A 15,953-nucleotide genomic window follows, 5' to 3' on the forward strand; every position below is an offset into this window, starting at 1 on the left:
CTGTGCCACTTCGCAATGCAGATTTTTGCAGAAGTTAACGTGGGTGCAGAATTTCCTGTCCCCCACAGAAATGGGCTGCAGTGCTGCTGGCTGCCAGTAGGGGATACTGGCCCCAGCAAAGCCCAGCTTACACATAGAAGACACTTAGGGGGTGGGGGGAAAGGAAGCTAAAGGGTTCCTGACAGCTGCAGTTCCCAGCATGCCCTGAGGGAAGGAGAGGGCAGCAGGCAGGAAACTCCATGCAAGCCTGGGACTGAACATCAGGCTGTTTCTCCCTCTGGATCCCTGGGCTCTTGGGTGGGGGCAGATGTCAGGGCTTGGGGTCCCTGGAAGTAGGCTTTGGGGGAAGGAGGTGCGGGCATCTAAGCAAAGGAGAACCCGTGACTGGGCTTGGGGGGAGGGTGTCTGGCCCCCTGGCTGGGCTCTAAGGAGGGGGGAGGAAGGGGGCTGAGAAACAGGAACTGGGTTGCCATAGGGGTTTCTTTAACTCTCTACTCTTGGCGGAATTTTTGTGTGTGTCTGTATTGTTACAACATACTTGCTGACAGGTATTTTGAAATAAATTATAAAAATAATTGAAACTGACGTTTTTATGTAATGTTATTTTGACAAACAAAATTTGCAGAATTTTAAAACATTTTGCATAGAATTTTTATTTTTTTTTGGCACCAAATGCCCCCAGGAGTAAACGTACATACATAATTCTTTATACACAGCAGAACAGCTTCAATAGGAGATACTGAGAGAAATCTGCCCCAGAATACTCCACAGCTGAGTGGTTAGAGTATTCCGCTGAGAGTGGGGACCTGGTGTTCAAATGTCTTCTTTGCTTCATGCAGAGCTGAGAGTTCAATCCTGGTCTCCCACATCCAGGGTGAGTGCCCTAACCAATGGGCCAAGGTTATGAGGAGGGGCAGCACTTCATCTTCCTCCTCAGTTTTTCTTGGAAAAAGGGCTGACCCGCTTAGGTGCCTAATTCCAGGAGAGAGTTCATGGCTGTGAATCCCAAGTAGAGATGGGCACTCTGTTGCTCAATGGGGGGACCCAGGGTTGTGAGGTACCTTGCTACCACCTGCCCTTAGCATGAGGAAGCCTTGTCTGTACCAGCCAAGGGTCAGCTCCCTCACTCCACTGTCCATGGGAACACAAGCACTCCCCTCTAGACCTCCTAGGGCTTCCTGTTACTCTGCCGGTTTGAGACTGGCACACCTTAACTCTCAAGCCTTCTGAGCTTCTACACGGAGTATCCAGACTTTGGTTCACTGGACATTCTCAGTGTTCACTGATTTGCTGCTTCCATGGAAACAGTACTCTCTAGCTTTCCAGTTTCACCTCAGATCACTGTTCCACTTAACACACAGCAGTTAGATATGTTCATAGTGAAATCATTGTTTATCAAAGCATATGGATGCAAGTGATAGCAAGTAGAATTGTTGGAAATAAATGATTACATATAAAATAAAATATAGGGCTGTCAAACAATTAAAAAAATTAATCGTGATTAATCGTGATTAATTGCACTGTTAAACAATAATGGAATACCATTTATTTAAATATTTTTGGATGTTTTCTTCATTTTCAAATATATTCATTTCAATTACAACACAGAATATGAAGTATACAGTGCTCACTTTATATTTATTTTTTATTACAAATATTTGCTCTGTAAAAAACAAAATAGTATATTTCAATTCACTTAATACAAGTACTGTAGTACAATCTCTTATAATGAAAGATGAACTTACAAATGTAGAATTATGTTCAAAAAATAACTGCATTTGAAAATAAAGCAATGTAAAACTTCAGAACCTACAAGTCCACTCAGTCCTACTTCAGCCAATCATTCAGACAAACAAGTTTGGTTACAATTTGCAGGAGATAATGCTGCCTGATTCTTGTTTACAATGTCACCTGAAAGTGAGAATAGGCGTTCGCGTGGCACTGTTGTAGCTGGCATCGCAAGATATTTACGTGCCAGATGCGCTAAAGATTCATATGTCCCTTCGTGCTTCAACCACCATTCCAGAAGATGTGTCCATGCTGATGACAGGTTCTGCTCAATAACTATCCAAAACAGAGTGGCCTGATACACGTTTGTTTTCATCATCTGAGTCAGATGCCACAAGCAGAAGGTTGACTTTCTTTTTTGGTGGTTCGGGTTCTGTAGTTTCCGCATTGGAGTGTTGCTCTTTTAAGACATCTCAAAGCATTCTCTACACCTCATCCCTCTCAGATTTTGGATGACACCTCAGATTCTTAAACCTTGGGTCGAGTGCTGTAGCTGTCTTTAGAAATCTCACATTGATACCTTCTCTGCGTTTTGTCAAATCTGCTGTGAACATGTTCTTAAAACAAACGTGCTGGGTCATCATCCGAGACTGCTATAACATGAAATATATGGCAGAATGCAGGTAAAACAGAACAAGAGACATACAGTTTTCCCCCAAGGAGTTCAGGCACAAATTTAATTAATACATTTTTTTTTTAACGAGCATCATCAGCATGGAAGCATGTCCTCTGGAATGGTGGCCGAAGCATGAAGGGGCATACGAATGTTTAGCATATTTGGCATGTAAATACCTTCCAACACCAGTACAAAAGTGCCATGCAAATGCCTGTTCTCACTTTCATGTGACATTGTAAATAAGAAACAGTCAGCAGTATCCCCTATAAATGTAAACAAACTTGTTTGTCTTAGCAATTGGCCAAACAAGAAGTAGGATGGAGTGGACTTGTAGGCTCTAAAGTTTTACAGTGTTTTGTGTTTGAGTAGATTTTTTTTTAAGTTACACTTTCATGATAAAGCGATTGCACTACAGTACTTGTGTGAGGTGAATTGAAAAATACTATTTCTTAATAACTTTTTACGGTGCAAATATTTGTAATACAAAATAATATACACTTTACTTTCAGTTAATACAGAATATAATAAATATGAAAATGTAGAAAAACATCCAAAATATTTAATAAATTTCAATTGGTATTCTGTTTAACGGTGCGATTAAAACTGCGATTAATCGTGATAAATTTTTTTAATCATGATTAATTCTTTTCAGTTAATTGTGTGAATTAACTGCAATTAATCAACAGCCCTAATAAAATCATGACACTCATTTTAGAGCCTGGACTTAATTAATGAGATAATCTCATGTCTAGTAGAGTATTGCTCACCCAAAATCCTTGTCGTGTTTTAAAGCCAGACTTGGCTGTGTCCCTCCTTTCTTGAGACAACCATGCTGTCTGCTTTCCTCCTAGGTGAAGGACAAATGTTTCCTTGCACCCCAAGATATGCCAGAACTACCTGTCTTTGTTCATAAACAGGGCACCTTTCTGGTGTCTGCTTCATTCTGTAGATTTCCATTCTTGTAGATTTTTGCCTTGGCTAAGTATCAGATAGGCATGTGGCATACAATACACAAATGACCAGATGGGGAAATGGGTGTCTTACCTTCTTCCTGATAGGAATATCTCTGAGGTTTGTCATCTCCTGGTGACTTTCCTTAATTACCGAGACCGTAAGACCATAATTTTCAGTAGAAATACATAAATCCTTAAATATTACCCGTACGTACATTTTACAATGTTTATGGTGACCAGTGGGCTACTGGCTCTTGGTGGAGAACTTATATGCCACCCTTCAGTGAACAATTATGCATATATCTGACCCAGGGGATCTCTGTTATAACCCTATGCGCTCCTGGTGCCCTCTGCCAGTTGGTACCAACGGGGTCCCTGAATCACAGGTGCCTCTCTCGAGGCTGGATGTAGACATTTCCTACAGGTTAGTAGTTTAAGCAGCTCAACAGGCTGGCTTTTGTGGATCCCATTCTTAGATGCCCATCTCTCCCCATGTATTATATATGTAGCTTAGGTGCCTAGCTTAGGGTTATGAATTCCATTTGGCAGAAGAGTACCCATGAATTAGAGGCTGCAATATCCTCTTAGTGAATGTAGCCATTATGAGTTTGTTATATTGACTTTTATTGAAACTTTGGCTTATACGTGGCTGGGTCACTCTTGAAAATGGGTCTTAGGTGCTCTTGAAAATTTTACCTGTGGTCTGGATCCAAATTTTCCTATAGTTTAGGGAGGCAGATTTCATATCTGCGTTCTGATTCAGGCTCTCTAGATCTAATATAAAATGCAATTCTCAAATCTCCAAAGATGATGCCTATTCTTTTTCTTCCTAACAAATAACTGCACTTAAACCCTAAACACATTATATAATATGTTAGCTCCAAGGGACAGTATTCTAAATGAAAACAGATCTCATCCTTTTTCTTTATGCCAGCTCTTTGTTTAGCAGCACAGCGGTTACTCACATATATACCAGATGTTCTTGGAAACAAAATTCCTTTTTAATTTATTGCAAAATCTGATTTTATCCCTTGCTGGCTTTGTATCTGTCAAACACATAAACATTGAAAGTGCCGTAGACAAATGTGCTCCAGCACTATTGTATATGCCTCCTTGAAAGTGCACGTTTAGATGTCCAATCACAACTGAAACATGCAGAGTGCTCCCTCGCTATATTATTGCTCTCAAATTGTCATGTAACATGTTATAAAGCAAACCCCATTATAATAGAACTTAGTAGTCTTGTGCTGGGTCTAGTCTTACAGCGTACATCCATTCTGTGCTTTGAAGCATGTATATGCTTCCTATTCCCTTCTCTTTGGCCATGCATGTGCATCTGAGGACTGAATGAACTGTCTGAATAGGTCTGTTAAGAAGATTCAGGATTTCAGATTTTATGTTTATTTATTTCTACAAGTAACATTTTCCATGGTTGGCTCCCAGCAAATCTGGATGCTACTCTATGTGAAGCGTTCCTTAACATAAAATGCAACAAGAAACCCTCACAGGTTCAGTTGCAGTGTCTTGCAAAGTCTTTGGCTGAGATACAGCCAATGTGGATAAATCATGCGTCTCTTTTAGCTATCAAGAATTAAGCATCGTTATTTCAAGGAAGGAGATCTTTCAAAGGGTTTCTTACTGCGCTGTGATGATTTGAAATTCAGAAGACCTCTACAAATCTGAATCAAATCAGAGTGTAGAAGCCTTAATTATAGTGGGTTTTATGGCAGACACAAGGCAACTGCTATCTGTAACATCTTTACTTGAAGGACTGATCTCATTCATAGAACACTGTGATAATGTGCAGGCATTTTATCTCTTTAGTCTTTGGATTACAACAGCATAGGATCATGTTGATCCCTAACCTCAATGAATGCAACAATAAAGCTGACAGTCTGCCAAAACAATATCAACAAGCTGTCTACTGAGACTGAACAGTTGGCATGGACAGCTAGGACATTGTTGCAGCTAAATCCCTTTTTAGAAGAGCAACAGCCGTGTACACTATGAAATAATAGTCCTTTGGAATCAATTTATGAAGCCTAAAAATGGTGGGGTGAGAACAATCAGGCTTGTTTAACAAGAGAATATGAATGAGGTATATTGGCAGCTCTGTAACCAAAAAGAAACAACCCTAAGTAGAAAGTTGAAATGGGCCTGGACTAAAACTCTAGATTTAACCATCCCTAAACTTTAGGAATGTTTAGATCCAGGTCTAATTTTTACTTCAGACCCATCTCTAGTGTAAATGTAAAGTAGTTAACTGCACAGAGTAGAGTGTCACTATGCAACATCCCTTATGATGGAAAAGCGTGCTCTTTACTGTTCACCTGGCCTGCTTCTCGTGTCTTCTCTCCTATGTGCCCTTGTAAGGATGAGGCACAATCTAACCCAAAGAGTATTGCAAGGAATGCAGTGGCTTGCAATGCATGATTGCTGGCTTAGTGATCTCTCCCAGAAGCAGCACATTACAACTTGTGTTGCGAAGTGTGCCTGGCTTTCTGAGTGTCGGGTTTGACCTATAAATCCCTAGGCCAACTTATTCAAAAAAAAAAAGAGGTCCAGTTTTTGGGGGCACAGTTTGAGACAAATAAAAGGGGCCTGCTTTTCACAAAGTGTTGCACCCCCACTCTGCATCGTTCTGCCACCAATCAATGTAGTATCTGGATGGCTCTGAAAATCAGACCTCTTTAAGGTGGACACCCAAAATTATTTAGTGACTTGAAAATGTGTGGCCTACATTTTTGGGACCTGGCTAGTTGAGAGACTGCCTGTCTCCTTTCTCAGGCCAGGTCTACACTGCGACTTTAAATCAGTTTAATGGCCGATATACCGATTTAACGCTGTATCCGTTCACACGACGTCGTCATTAATATCGAGTTAAACGACTCCTTAAATCGATTTCGGAACTCCTCCCAAACGAGAGGAGTAGCGCCTAAAGTCATTATAATCATACTCGGGATTAGTGGTTCATGTGGACGGAAATCGACGTTTACTTGAGCCTTCCGGGCCAGCATCGCCAGAGTGCCATGCATCTGACGCTCTGGCAGCAACCACTTGAACTCGGATGCACCGGCAGGTAAACAGGAAAGCCCCGACAAGCAACTTTTTGAATTACATTTTCCCTGCCTTGCCCAGTGTGGAGCTCTGATCGCACGGCTGGCGGCATTTGAAATCGAAAAGAGCTCCAGCATCTAGACCGTACGGGAGATACTAGGTCTATCGCTGTATGGGGATGACTAAATCCGTTGGGTATCCAGCTCCTTACAGAACAACGAATGCCGAAAGTGTGAATAAAAATACTCCAGGATACACAGCACGTATGGTGAAAGCGTATACGAGCAGAGACTCAAATGGACGCTCATTGAAGGGGGAGGGGTACTGAGGACTCCAGTATCCCACATCCAGCAGCAGTCTCTGACAATTATTTTGCATTTCTTGCTGAGTGCTCCATGGTCTGTAGGTTTCAAACACATGTCTGGCGTGGTTCAGGGAAACAGCTCCTCAGTTTTATTTCCCCCACCACCTAGCTTAAAAAAAAAAAGGAAAGATTGCGTGTCGTATGGCGTGGTTGCTCAATCAGTGCAACTCCGCAATAGAAGGGCGCCAATGGTTGGTCTGCTGCCTTCACAAAGGGAGGGGTGAGGCTGTAACCCGCACCACCCGGGTGTTACGACAGCTTTTCTGCCTCCATCTAGGCACGTGCTCTCAACACGGAAGTGGGCAACGTATGGGATAGCTGAGCCGTAACATCCTACCCACTCAGTGCACCTGCGTCTCTAAATCGATGGTAGCTTGGACCATGGCGCAAACAATCGATTTTCGGGATCCCACTGTGGACGCGCTAAACCGATTTTATTAGATCTGTTTTGTAATATCGGTTTAAGCTAATTCGAAATAATCGTGCAGTGTAGACGTACCCTCAGTATCAAGGCAACTGAGAGCAGCTTAGGCACTTGAGCTGACAGCTGCCCTGGTTTAAATGGCACAAAGCTGCTGGCAGGGCATTGTCAGTGAGGGGCCTTTGATTCTGAAATTTGTCTCCCCTGTTGTCCTACGCTGTTTTAGCAAGAAGAAGAGAAGTGCCCTTATAACTTCTAGCCCTATCATTAGGGTACTCACCTAGGCTATGGAGACCCCAGTTGAAGTCCTGCCTCCTCTTGAGGGAGAGAAGGGATTTGAACAAGGCTGTGCTATTTCTCAGGAAAGTGCCCCAGCCACTGGGCTTGGTGCTATTCTGATATGGGGCTCCCTCACTCTCTCGTGTTGAAGCTGTTCTGCTGTGGAGAAACAATTTTTAAAAGTCATTGGCTGAGGCGGCCTGGATCCTACATCTCCCACCTGGCAGGTGAGGGCTCCAGCCACCTGAATACAGAGTCATTTTCAAATTTTTTTTCTCTTTCTTCTCTCCCCTCCCCCCAGTGATCTTTCATTATTTAATCCACAGTTGAACAGCTTCAGCTGTGGAAACTCTGCATCAGAACATCCCATGGCTCAATGGTTAGAGCACTCACCTGAGAGGTGGGAGATCCCTTTTCAAATCCCTTCTACTCCTCAGGTGGAGATGGGGCTTGAACCAGGTGTTTCTCACAGCTCAGGTGAGTAGCCTAAGCTTTATCTACACTGGCACTTAGTCAGCAAAACTTTTGTCGTTCAGAGGTGTTAAAAAAAAACACACCCTGAACAACAAAAGTTTTACCGATGAAAAGTGCTGATGTGAACAGTGTTTTGTCGGCAGGAGCGCTCTCCTGCCAACAAACAGTAGCTACACTGCGTGGCTTTTAGCGGCACGACTGTGGCGGCACAGATGTCGCTAAAAGCTGCGTAGTGTAGCCATAGCCTTAATCACTGGGAGGGAAATCCTCTTCTCCTGCCCCCCAGGCCATTTTGTGAGCTCCTCTACAGGGGCCCAATCTGGTAGGCAAGCTTTGCTGGATTGAGCCCCCCAGTCAAGTTAGGCTGAGGGAGCACTTGTTTGTTCTTGGTTTGTGCATTGCTCTGGGGCTTAGATGTCCGAACACGTGGCATGGAGCTGCACTCCAGAGGCAGAAACACAGGCACCTAGGGTGCTTTTGCTTCAAAAATTTAGATATTTGGCAAGTTTAGGTCCCTGCAGGGCTAAGGGACAGCTGAGCAGGGGCTTTGTGAATCACAGTGGGGTCTAATTCTGGGATTTAGGAGCCTACAGTGGCAGCTAAGTCCTTTTGTGAATCTAGCCTATTGTTCCTAACTTGTGAAAATATTTCTCATCTTACAATATAACTCATGTAACATACAATAGTCATGCATATTGTAATAATGTTTGATAGACTATTCATATGGGAATGTTTCTAATACTGAAATATGCCTTATTATATATAGGCCCAAATCAGATTTTTAGCAGACTAGAATGGATCCAATAGTCATAGAATCATTGGGACCCCGAGGGTCATTTAGTCTAACCCCCATGTATGGGCTTTAGCCATACCCCTATAATCAAGCAACTTTTGCCAAATATCTGAGGGTAAGTTAGCTAAGGTCATTGTGCTCACCTCCATAACTGATTTTTTTTATGACCAAGGGGCTTGATTTACGAATGAGCAATCAGTCCAGATTTCCAATGATATGGGCCCCATCATGATGTCCTTACTCCATTTTTATTCTGTCCTCACCCAGGCAAACTCTTTGACTTCAAGTGGAGTTTGTCGGAGTGAGGACTGAGTAAAAGATGAGGATTTCAATATCTACGCCCTGTGCTAACTGCAAATTAAGTGTAAAAGCTTCCCAAACGATCAGAGCAAGTGATGGGAGTTCCAGTAGCTATAGTATTAGAGAAACAAGACCACAAAGTTAGATGTCTGAATTAATTTTCCCAGGGCTATTAATTTCTGCTGCAAATCTTTTTAATATTGGAATCAGTGTGGTGAAAACTTTCATATCCTTTCCCACAGTCTTGGCAGAGAAAAGCATGGTAGTGCCTGTCATCTCTTTTCTTCTTAGGTTGCTGTGAAATTGCTAGCACAACCCCAGTTTCCATATTACTTCAGCCACCTTGGGGAGGCGAAAAGCGGGGTGGTGGTGAGGTGGGGGAGGAAGTGGCACGGGGCAAGAACTTCAGCACAGGCACAATTCACTTTGCATACAAGGCCCCCCCCCCACATACACACAAATTCAGCAGCAAATACTAATTTATTGCTTCAAACTGAGCATTTCCTCCTTGTCTTTGTTTGCAAACAGCCAATTATTTGCACGCTGCATGGTCAGAGAAACACAAAGATGATACTGGTGTGTGCAAAACAATACTTGCTGCCAAATCATTCTAGCTTCTCTTTTGCTAATCTGATATGGAACCTATCCAGGTTGCTTACCACATGTTTCCTTGACCGGGTGGATCTGCCCAGTACAACTCATCTCCAGCACTTGCTGTCTTGACATGCATTGGAAAGGGACCACAGGACTGATTAAGCACTGCAAAAAAATGTTCATGTGTTGGTTTGGATCCAATTTCCTACTGTTGTTCCCCATATTCTTTTCCTTTGGGTACCTGCTATAACACCTTTATGGAAACATATGTCTTTAGACCAACCTCCTTCCTGAGCTGGCTTGTGGGGTTGGGTTTTTTTAGAATTTTTCCTGTCAGAACTGTCATCCTTCTCTCTTGCTTTCTGTTGTCTCAGAGAGAGACTCTGTTCTTTTGTATCCCTGAGGAGACTCTTGAGAGAGTCATCTGTGCTAGCTGTCAGGATGAGCCACCAGAATAGCTCTGCCCTAATCCATACACTCCTAAAGCCTGGTAGTCTATAATACACTGATTCCCCAGAGCAACGCACAGGGTATACTGTTTTTTTTTCCCTATGTGGGTCTCACCCCTAGAACTCCCACCTTACTGCCAGAAGGCTTCTAGCTGCCCCTGATATTTTCCTTACCTTATAGAAAAGTCTTGTAGGATAATAGCGATGATATCAAAAGGGTTCTGTAAAGATATCCCTAAAACCCTATGGAACTGAACACAGGATGGTAATCTTTGCTCCCCACTATAACAGGGTAGCTTGCCCCTTCAATAAAATCAGGCCCAATTCTCCTGTTCCAGTCCGGCTGTGCCCTAGCTTGGTGTAATGACTGAGGATGACGGGATGGCCCCTGGGAGTTGTAAATGGGAGACAAGGTGTGATGGTGTGTTCAGAGCGCAGAGTTCTGAGGCAGGTGAGCTCAGCTGTAGAGCAGAGCTGGGGTGAGAGCTGAGGGCTTCGGGAAGGGAGTGCCCAACATGGAGAGAGCTGTGAGAATTTCCTGGCGAGCCCTGGATCCAGATCAGGCTGTTGAAAGCACAAGACTGGAAGGCAGTCAGGAGTCACCTACAAACTTATCCAGGCTAGAGAGCCAAGGCCAAAAAGGGGTGAAAGCTGAGAGCAGCAGAGGCGGGTACTTTGCTGGCTCTCTGAGTCCAAGAACTGAAGGCTGGAGAATGATAGAAGGAGTGAGCCCACTGATGTGTCTGGATGAGAACTCGAGCCGTACCTGGGAATGGAGAAGCACCCTAGCGAGAGGGGCTGGAGTGAGACATGGGTAAGAAACACTAGCACTGTACTTAGGGAGTTGACTGAATGTACTGTTTAGACTGTGCTGGGGAAATCTGGATTGCAGCTGTAAGACTTTTTGTAACACACAACCCCACACAAAGCTATTTATATTCTGAGAGCTTGTGTGGGGTTACTGTGGACTCTGGGAGAAAGGGGAAACTGAGGCAGGTGCTCGGCCTGCCACAAGAAGGCATCTCAGGAATGGACTGCGGGAACACGCATGGTAGGGAATTATGAATAGGTAATCCTCCCTGGCAAACGATTGAACTGTAAGAGCCTCAGAAAGGGAAACTGAGGCAGCTGCAACGTGCAAGGCCACAGTGAGACCATGAGGGGAGTGGGGAGGAAGTTACCCTATGACATCCACCATAGAATTGCTCTGCATCAGGTCAGTGCCCCTGCACAAGTTAGGGCATCCTGAAAGTCATGGGGCTCAAGAAAAAGACGACAATGGAATCCATCTCTTTTGTGATGACAGTTATAGAACTATTCTCCTACTGCTCATGCATGACTTAGGAATAGATTGCTTTGGGATTCACAGCATTCCACTATGTTTACAAATGAATGGTGTGAAGGAAGTAGCCAGCAGTGCTTCAGCAGAGCCTGATGCAAGCATCTGCATTCCACTTTCCTCAGACTGTTTTAACCCCACTGAACTATTAAATTCCCAAGATTTTGCTCCCTGTCCCTGCAAAGCTTGTAACCTCTGAAGACTTCCTTGTCTGAACCCTCCTCGTTCCTCAATCATCTATTATTACTCTTCTGTGTCCCGTCCATCTGTGCTTGACAGTTTCCATTCCTTGATTCCTGCCCTCTATCCAGTTTTGCCTCCCTGTGGATTATTAGAATCTGAAGTAGCAGATGTGGATGTTAGGAGAGTCTGAATCAAGGCCATGGCTCCTACTGACTTCTTGAGAGTGGGTACAAGAATCTAGGAGTCTTGGGGAGCTTGACTACGAGTAGGGGTGACTTGATTCACACATGCTGGCTTGGGAGCAAGGATCTGATGGAGCTTCTTAAGTTCAAAGGGTTCCCTGCCTCATCCTATATCCCTATGTGCTGCAAAACTCCCTGTTTCCTGGCCTCGCTCCCCCACCCCAGTCCTAGTACCCAGTGGAGTTTAGGAGCTTTACAAGATGTTTCGTTCCTTGCCTCCCAAGTCATGTCACAAACAGTTAACACTCCTTCCCCCGCCGATAAAGAAATCAATGGAAAATTTCCCCTTTCCTTTCCAAAAATGTCTTCCTTAAAGTGGGATTAAGGATAATTGTCATTCACCTTAACTGGGAATTTAACCATGGTAGATACAGATATCTAATGCACAAATGCACACCGGGGAGTCCTTGATTGTCCAAGTGTGGTTCCCCATGACAGACTATCGAACATATCACTACCTACTGCCCAATTTATAAATATGAAGGCAGCATTACTATGATAAATTCTGCTACTCCTTGATCAACTTCAGATGAAATTGTAGTTGCTGCTCTGCACCAACCATACGAAAGAAAGAAAGAACTGGGAATTCCCATACATTCAAATGTTTTGATTTCTTGGAAATTCAATTACATTAAATTTTAAATGGCTGCAGAGTTCTTATAAATGTTTTGTATACTTATGTTATTGATATATGTTCACAACCTTGACGAAGTGTTTAGGCTAGATTCAAGTCACGTCATTTTACACTAGCTAAAGATCTGTCTTTTTGTATTAAAACAAAATGGAAAGGAATTTGAAACTGTTTTCTTCAATAAGATTTTCTGAGGCATACCAAGTGTGTGTTGTAGCACATTGTAAGGCATAGGGATTTAGAAGTACCACATGCCAAACCATACTACATTGTTTCTTTTGTAAATATGATGCAAACAATTGGGCAGACATTTGTATGTCTTGAAACTTAAATGCTACTTGTTTAAGTGCTAAAATGTTGTAAAAACCATTCAGCTCCTTAAAGTGTTAACACAGGTTTCAGTAACAAGGATGTTCAATAATTTAGGATTTTGATTTGTCTAGATCATAAAGAAGTTTTTGGGACTTGAGAAAAAGGCCTTTGTCACTGTTTGTTACAAAGGAGTTGTAAACAACTACATGTGATCAAAGTTTGAACACTGGCACTTTGAATCAGATGTATTTTCTTGGGATTTTTAAAATTCATAGATTCTACATGAGTGCAACTAAATATTAGTAAACTGTGCTATTAATGATGAGTGGTGAGATAGAAGAAATGGCTGGTACCATCATAGACCTTAACGGAGCTGGTTGAATTAATTGCAGATAACATTAATGGCAAATCTAGACTTTTTTTTAGTTCATGAGTCTTTTGAGAGCCTATCTTGAACACTGTAAATGCAAGAGAGCATCTTATTGAGCTGCTGTACTCTGTGGATCTGAAGTGTTCTGATTGGCTATGGACTGGATTGTAAACTGCTTGGTGCAGGAACTGTTTTCTTAAGTGCCAGCAACAGCTTCCCTGATGTAGTTCTGCGCATCAGTACAAACGTCACCGGCACTTTGAAAACAAAACCACTTTGTTGCTTATGTAGGCTGAACTGAACTGTCCACGCAATGAGAGAAAGCTGGACAATCACAACAGTGCCTTCTAGTCTCAAACTATGAATCAATAAGCTGATACCTGTGATACTTGTAGGCAGCAGCAGGAGGTAGCAGAGATTCCTCTGCTTGCAGCATGAGATGGATGCAGTGCATGTGATAATGAGAAAAGCCTGATTCATATAAATCAATAAGGTTCTGCTCATTGATGCCTAGAACTTTCCCTGAAATTTCCAAATTTATCAGAAGTGGTGTTCAAGAGTTATCATATTAACCAGCTAAAGAAATGCTATCAAGTTAATTGTAGGGACTCTCTTTACTTGGCCTGGCATATATCTGGTATAAATTTTTGAATGAATGGTCATTCATGTTAACATTTTGTGAAACATTCACTTTGTATGAACATTTCACAAATAGCTGGTGACTGTCCAAATACTCAACAATTAAAATAATGGGCCCACTTATACCAATTTTACTCATCAGTAGTACCTTGCTCCACAAGGTTTTTCTTTTTGGGTGGGACTTCTTGTAGATTAAGGTTCTATTCAACATAAGTAAGGGTGATCCCAGTTGGACCCAACATGACACCAAAAATAATTAGCCTAGATTCTGCCACCACTTTACTCACCTTATTTCACAAATAGTCCCTCTGAAATCTACAAGGGAGATTTCCTCTTTAGGCATAGCCTTGGCAAAGGTAGCGTGTAAGCTGCATCATTCCAGGTGAAACCACAGGAGGTGGTGTGCCTCAGAGACACCCTTCTCAGGGAATGTCTGCACTTTGAGTTGGATGTGTAGTTTCCAGCCTAGACAGACAGAGCTGCCCTTTGATTGAGCCAGTGTGCTAAAAACAGAAGTGTCGCTGACAGTGCGAGCAGCAATACAGGCTAGTTACCCTGGGTACAGTCCTGCTCAGGACCATAGACACTTACTTGGACAGATAGCCCATTTTACTGCTTGATCTGCCCAAGGACATACCTAGGGTCTAAGCAGATTTGAGCTCATTTCACTTGTTGACCAAGTCACTGCAGCTATGCTTGATCAAAGCTAGCACGCATGTCTACTGAACTGGAAATTACACTTCCAGCTTGAAGTGTAGATATACCAACTATAGACACACTTCCCTACCTGCTTCCCCCTTGTTCTGAGCAGGGTGAGGGGGCTAATAATCTTCTGCTGTCAAATTTCCAGCATCAAACTGTGACACCTCCCAAGCCAGTTCAGCTGCACTGGTTGGCACTTTAGGGGTGTGAAATCAAGGCTCTGCCCATTCACTGTCCCTCCTCGCCTATTTTTCACCCACCTGCTTCTGTGGAACAGAGACAATTCTGATGAAAATCAGAAAGGATTTTGCCCACAGGAGAAGTTTTTTGAGACAAATCTTGCTTCTCTTATTTAGGTGAGTATGAAATGAATGAGATTACTTACATGAGTGAGGGCTAATCTCCATTATGCAGTCTTTGACAAGACTGCTGTACCCCAGTATAGCTAGATGGGCACAGCCTTCTAGTAGAGATGCTGCTTATACTGGCAAAAGGAGTTCTTTAGCGGATGTAGTTAAACCACCTCCTGGAACAACACCCATATAAACTGAGTTTGCAGAGGGGAGTCGGCCAGTACAGCTATGTTGGCATGGTGGAGTGTGAATATTTTTTTCCCACACTCCTAACCCACATAGTTATGTCAGCAACACTTTATATTGTAGGCTTGGACAACAGCTACCTTCTCTGTAGGACCAAGATATATCAAGTATGGTCTGTCTTAGTGTAACAAGAAGAACATGGAAGGTAAACTGCAACATTTAAAATGAAAATACATAGACTTGCTTTTCTTTTTTGTTAAATGAGATTTCCTCTTATTAAAAAGTTAGGTACCTCCTAGAAGAAGGCTGTGCACAGTCCTTGCCAGCCACTCATCATTTCAGCAGGTATAGCACTTTGGGACTGTATAAGTAAGTATTTTTGCAGTGAAAGGTTTTTCCTCATCAGTAACCGGAGCAACTTCATTAAAAGGAACACAGAGAGAAAACTGACCCAACTGCGTGTGGGCCTGTGAAAAAACTTCCGTTATGTTGCGTTTGGATCTGTTTCTCCAATCTATAATTGACACGAAATCCCTCTTCACAACTTCTGCTGAAATAAGTCTGCTAGAATGATGCACATGCACTTAAAGGGCTTGCACAGTGAGGCTTAAATACTGCCCTTAACTCCTCCAATATGTAACACATATGGTGACTCACTCCTTTATGTTGTACTACACATGGCATGCAGCATTATTAGCCAATAGGCCAGACTGTGCCTTCTTCCAAAAGGAGCCCAATAGCAATCAGTGGGACCACTCATGAAATAAAGGTGCTACTCGCCATGAATAAGGATTTTGGAATCTGACCCTGTCCAATTATTGTGTGTTTGCACAGTGCCTAGCACAACCTGGTTGTGGCTTGTAAATGCTATCACAGTTTAGACTTTTAATAATAGTAAGAACAGCAAT

At 42.8% G+C, this 15,953-nt stretch overlaps 1 protein-coding gene across 1 annotated transcript in view; it reads left to right on the top strand.

Moving 5' to 3' along the window:
- The window catches only part of KIF26B (kinesin family member 26B), a 429,471-nt gene that overhangs the window by 203,026 nt on the left and 210,492 nt on the right, over window positions 1–15,953 (top strand). The window lies entirely within an intron of this gene.

This window comes from Chelonoidis abingdonii, chromosome 3 (genome assembly GCF_003597395.2).
Source record: "Chelonoidis abingdonii isolate Lonesome George chromosome 3, CheloAbing_2.0, whole genome shotgun sequence".
NCBI lineage: Eukaryota > Metazoa > Chordata > Testudines > Testudinidae > Chelonoidis > Chelonoidis abingdonii.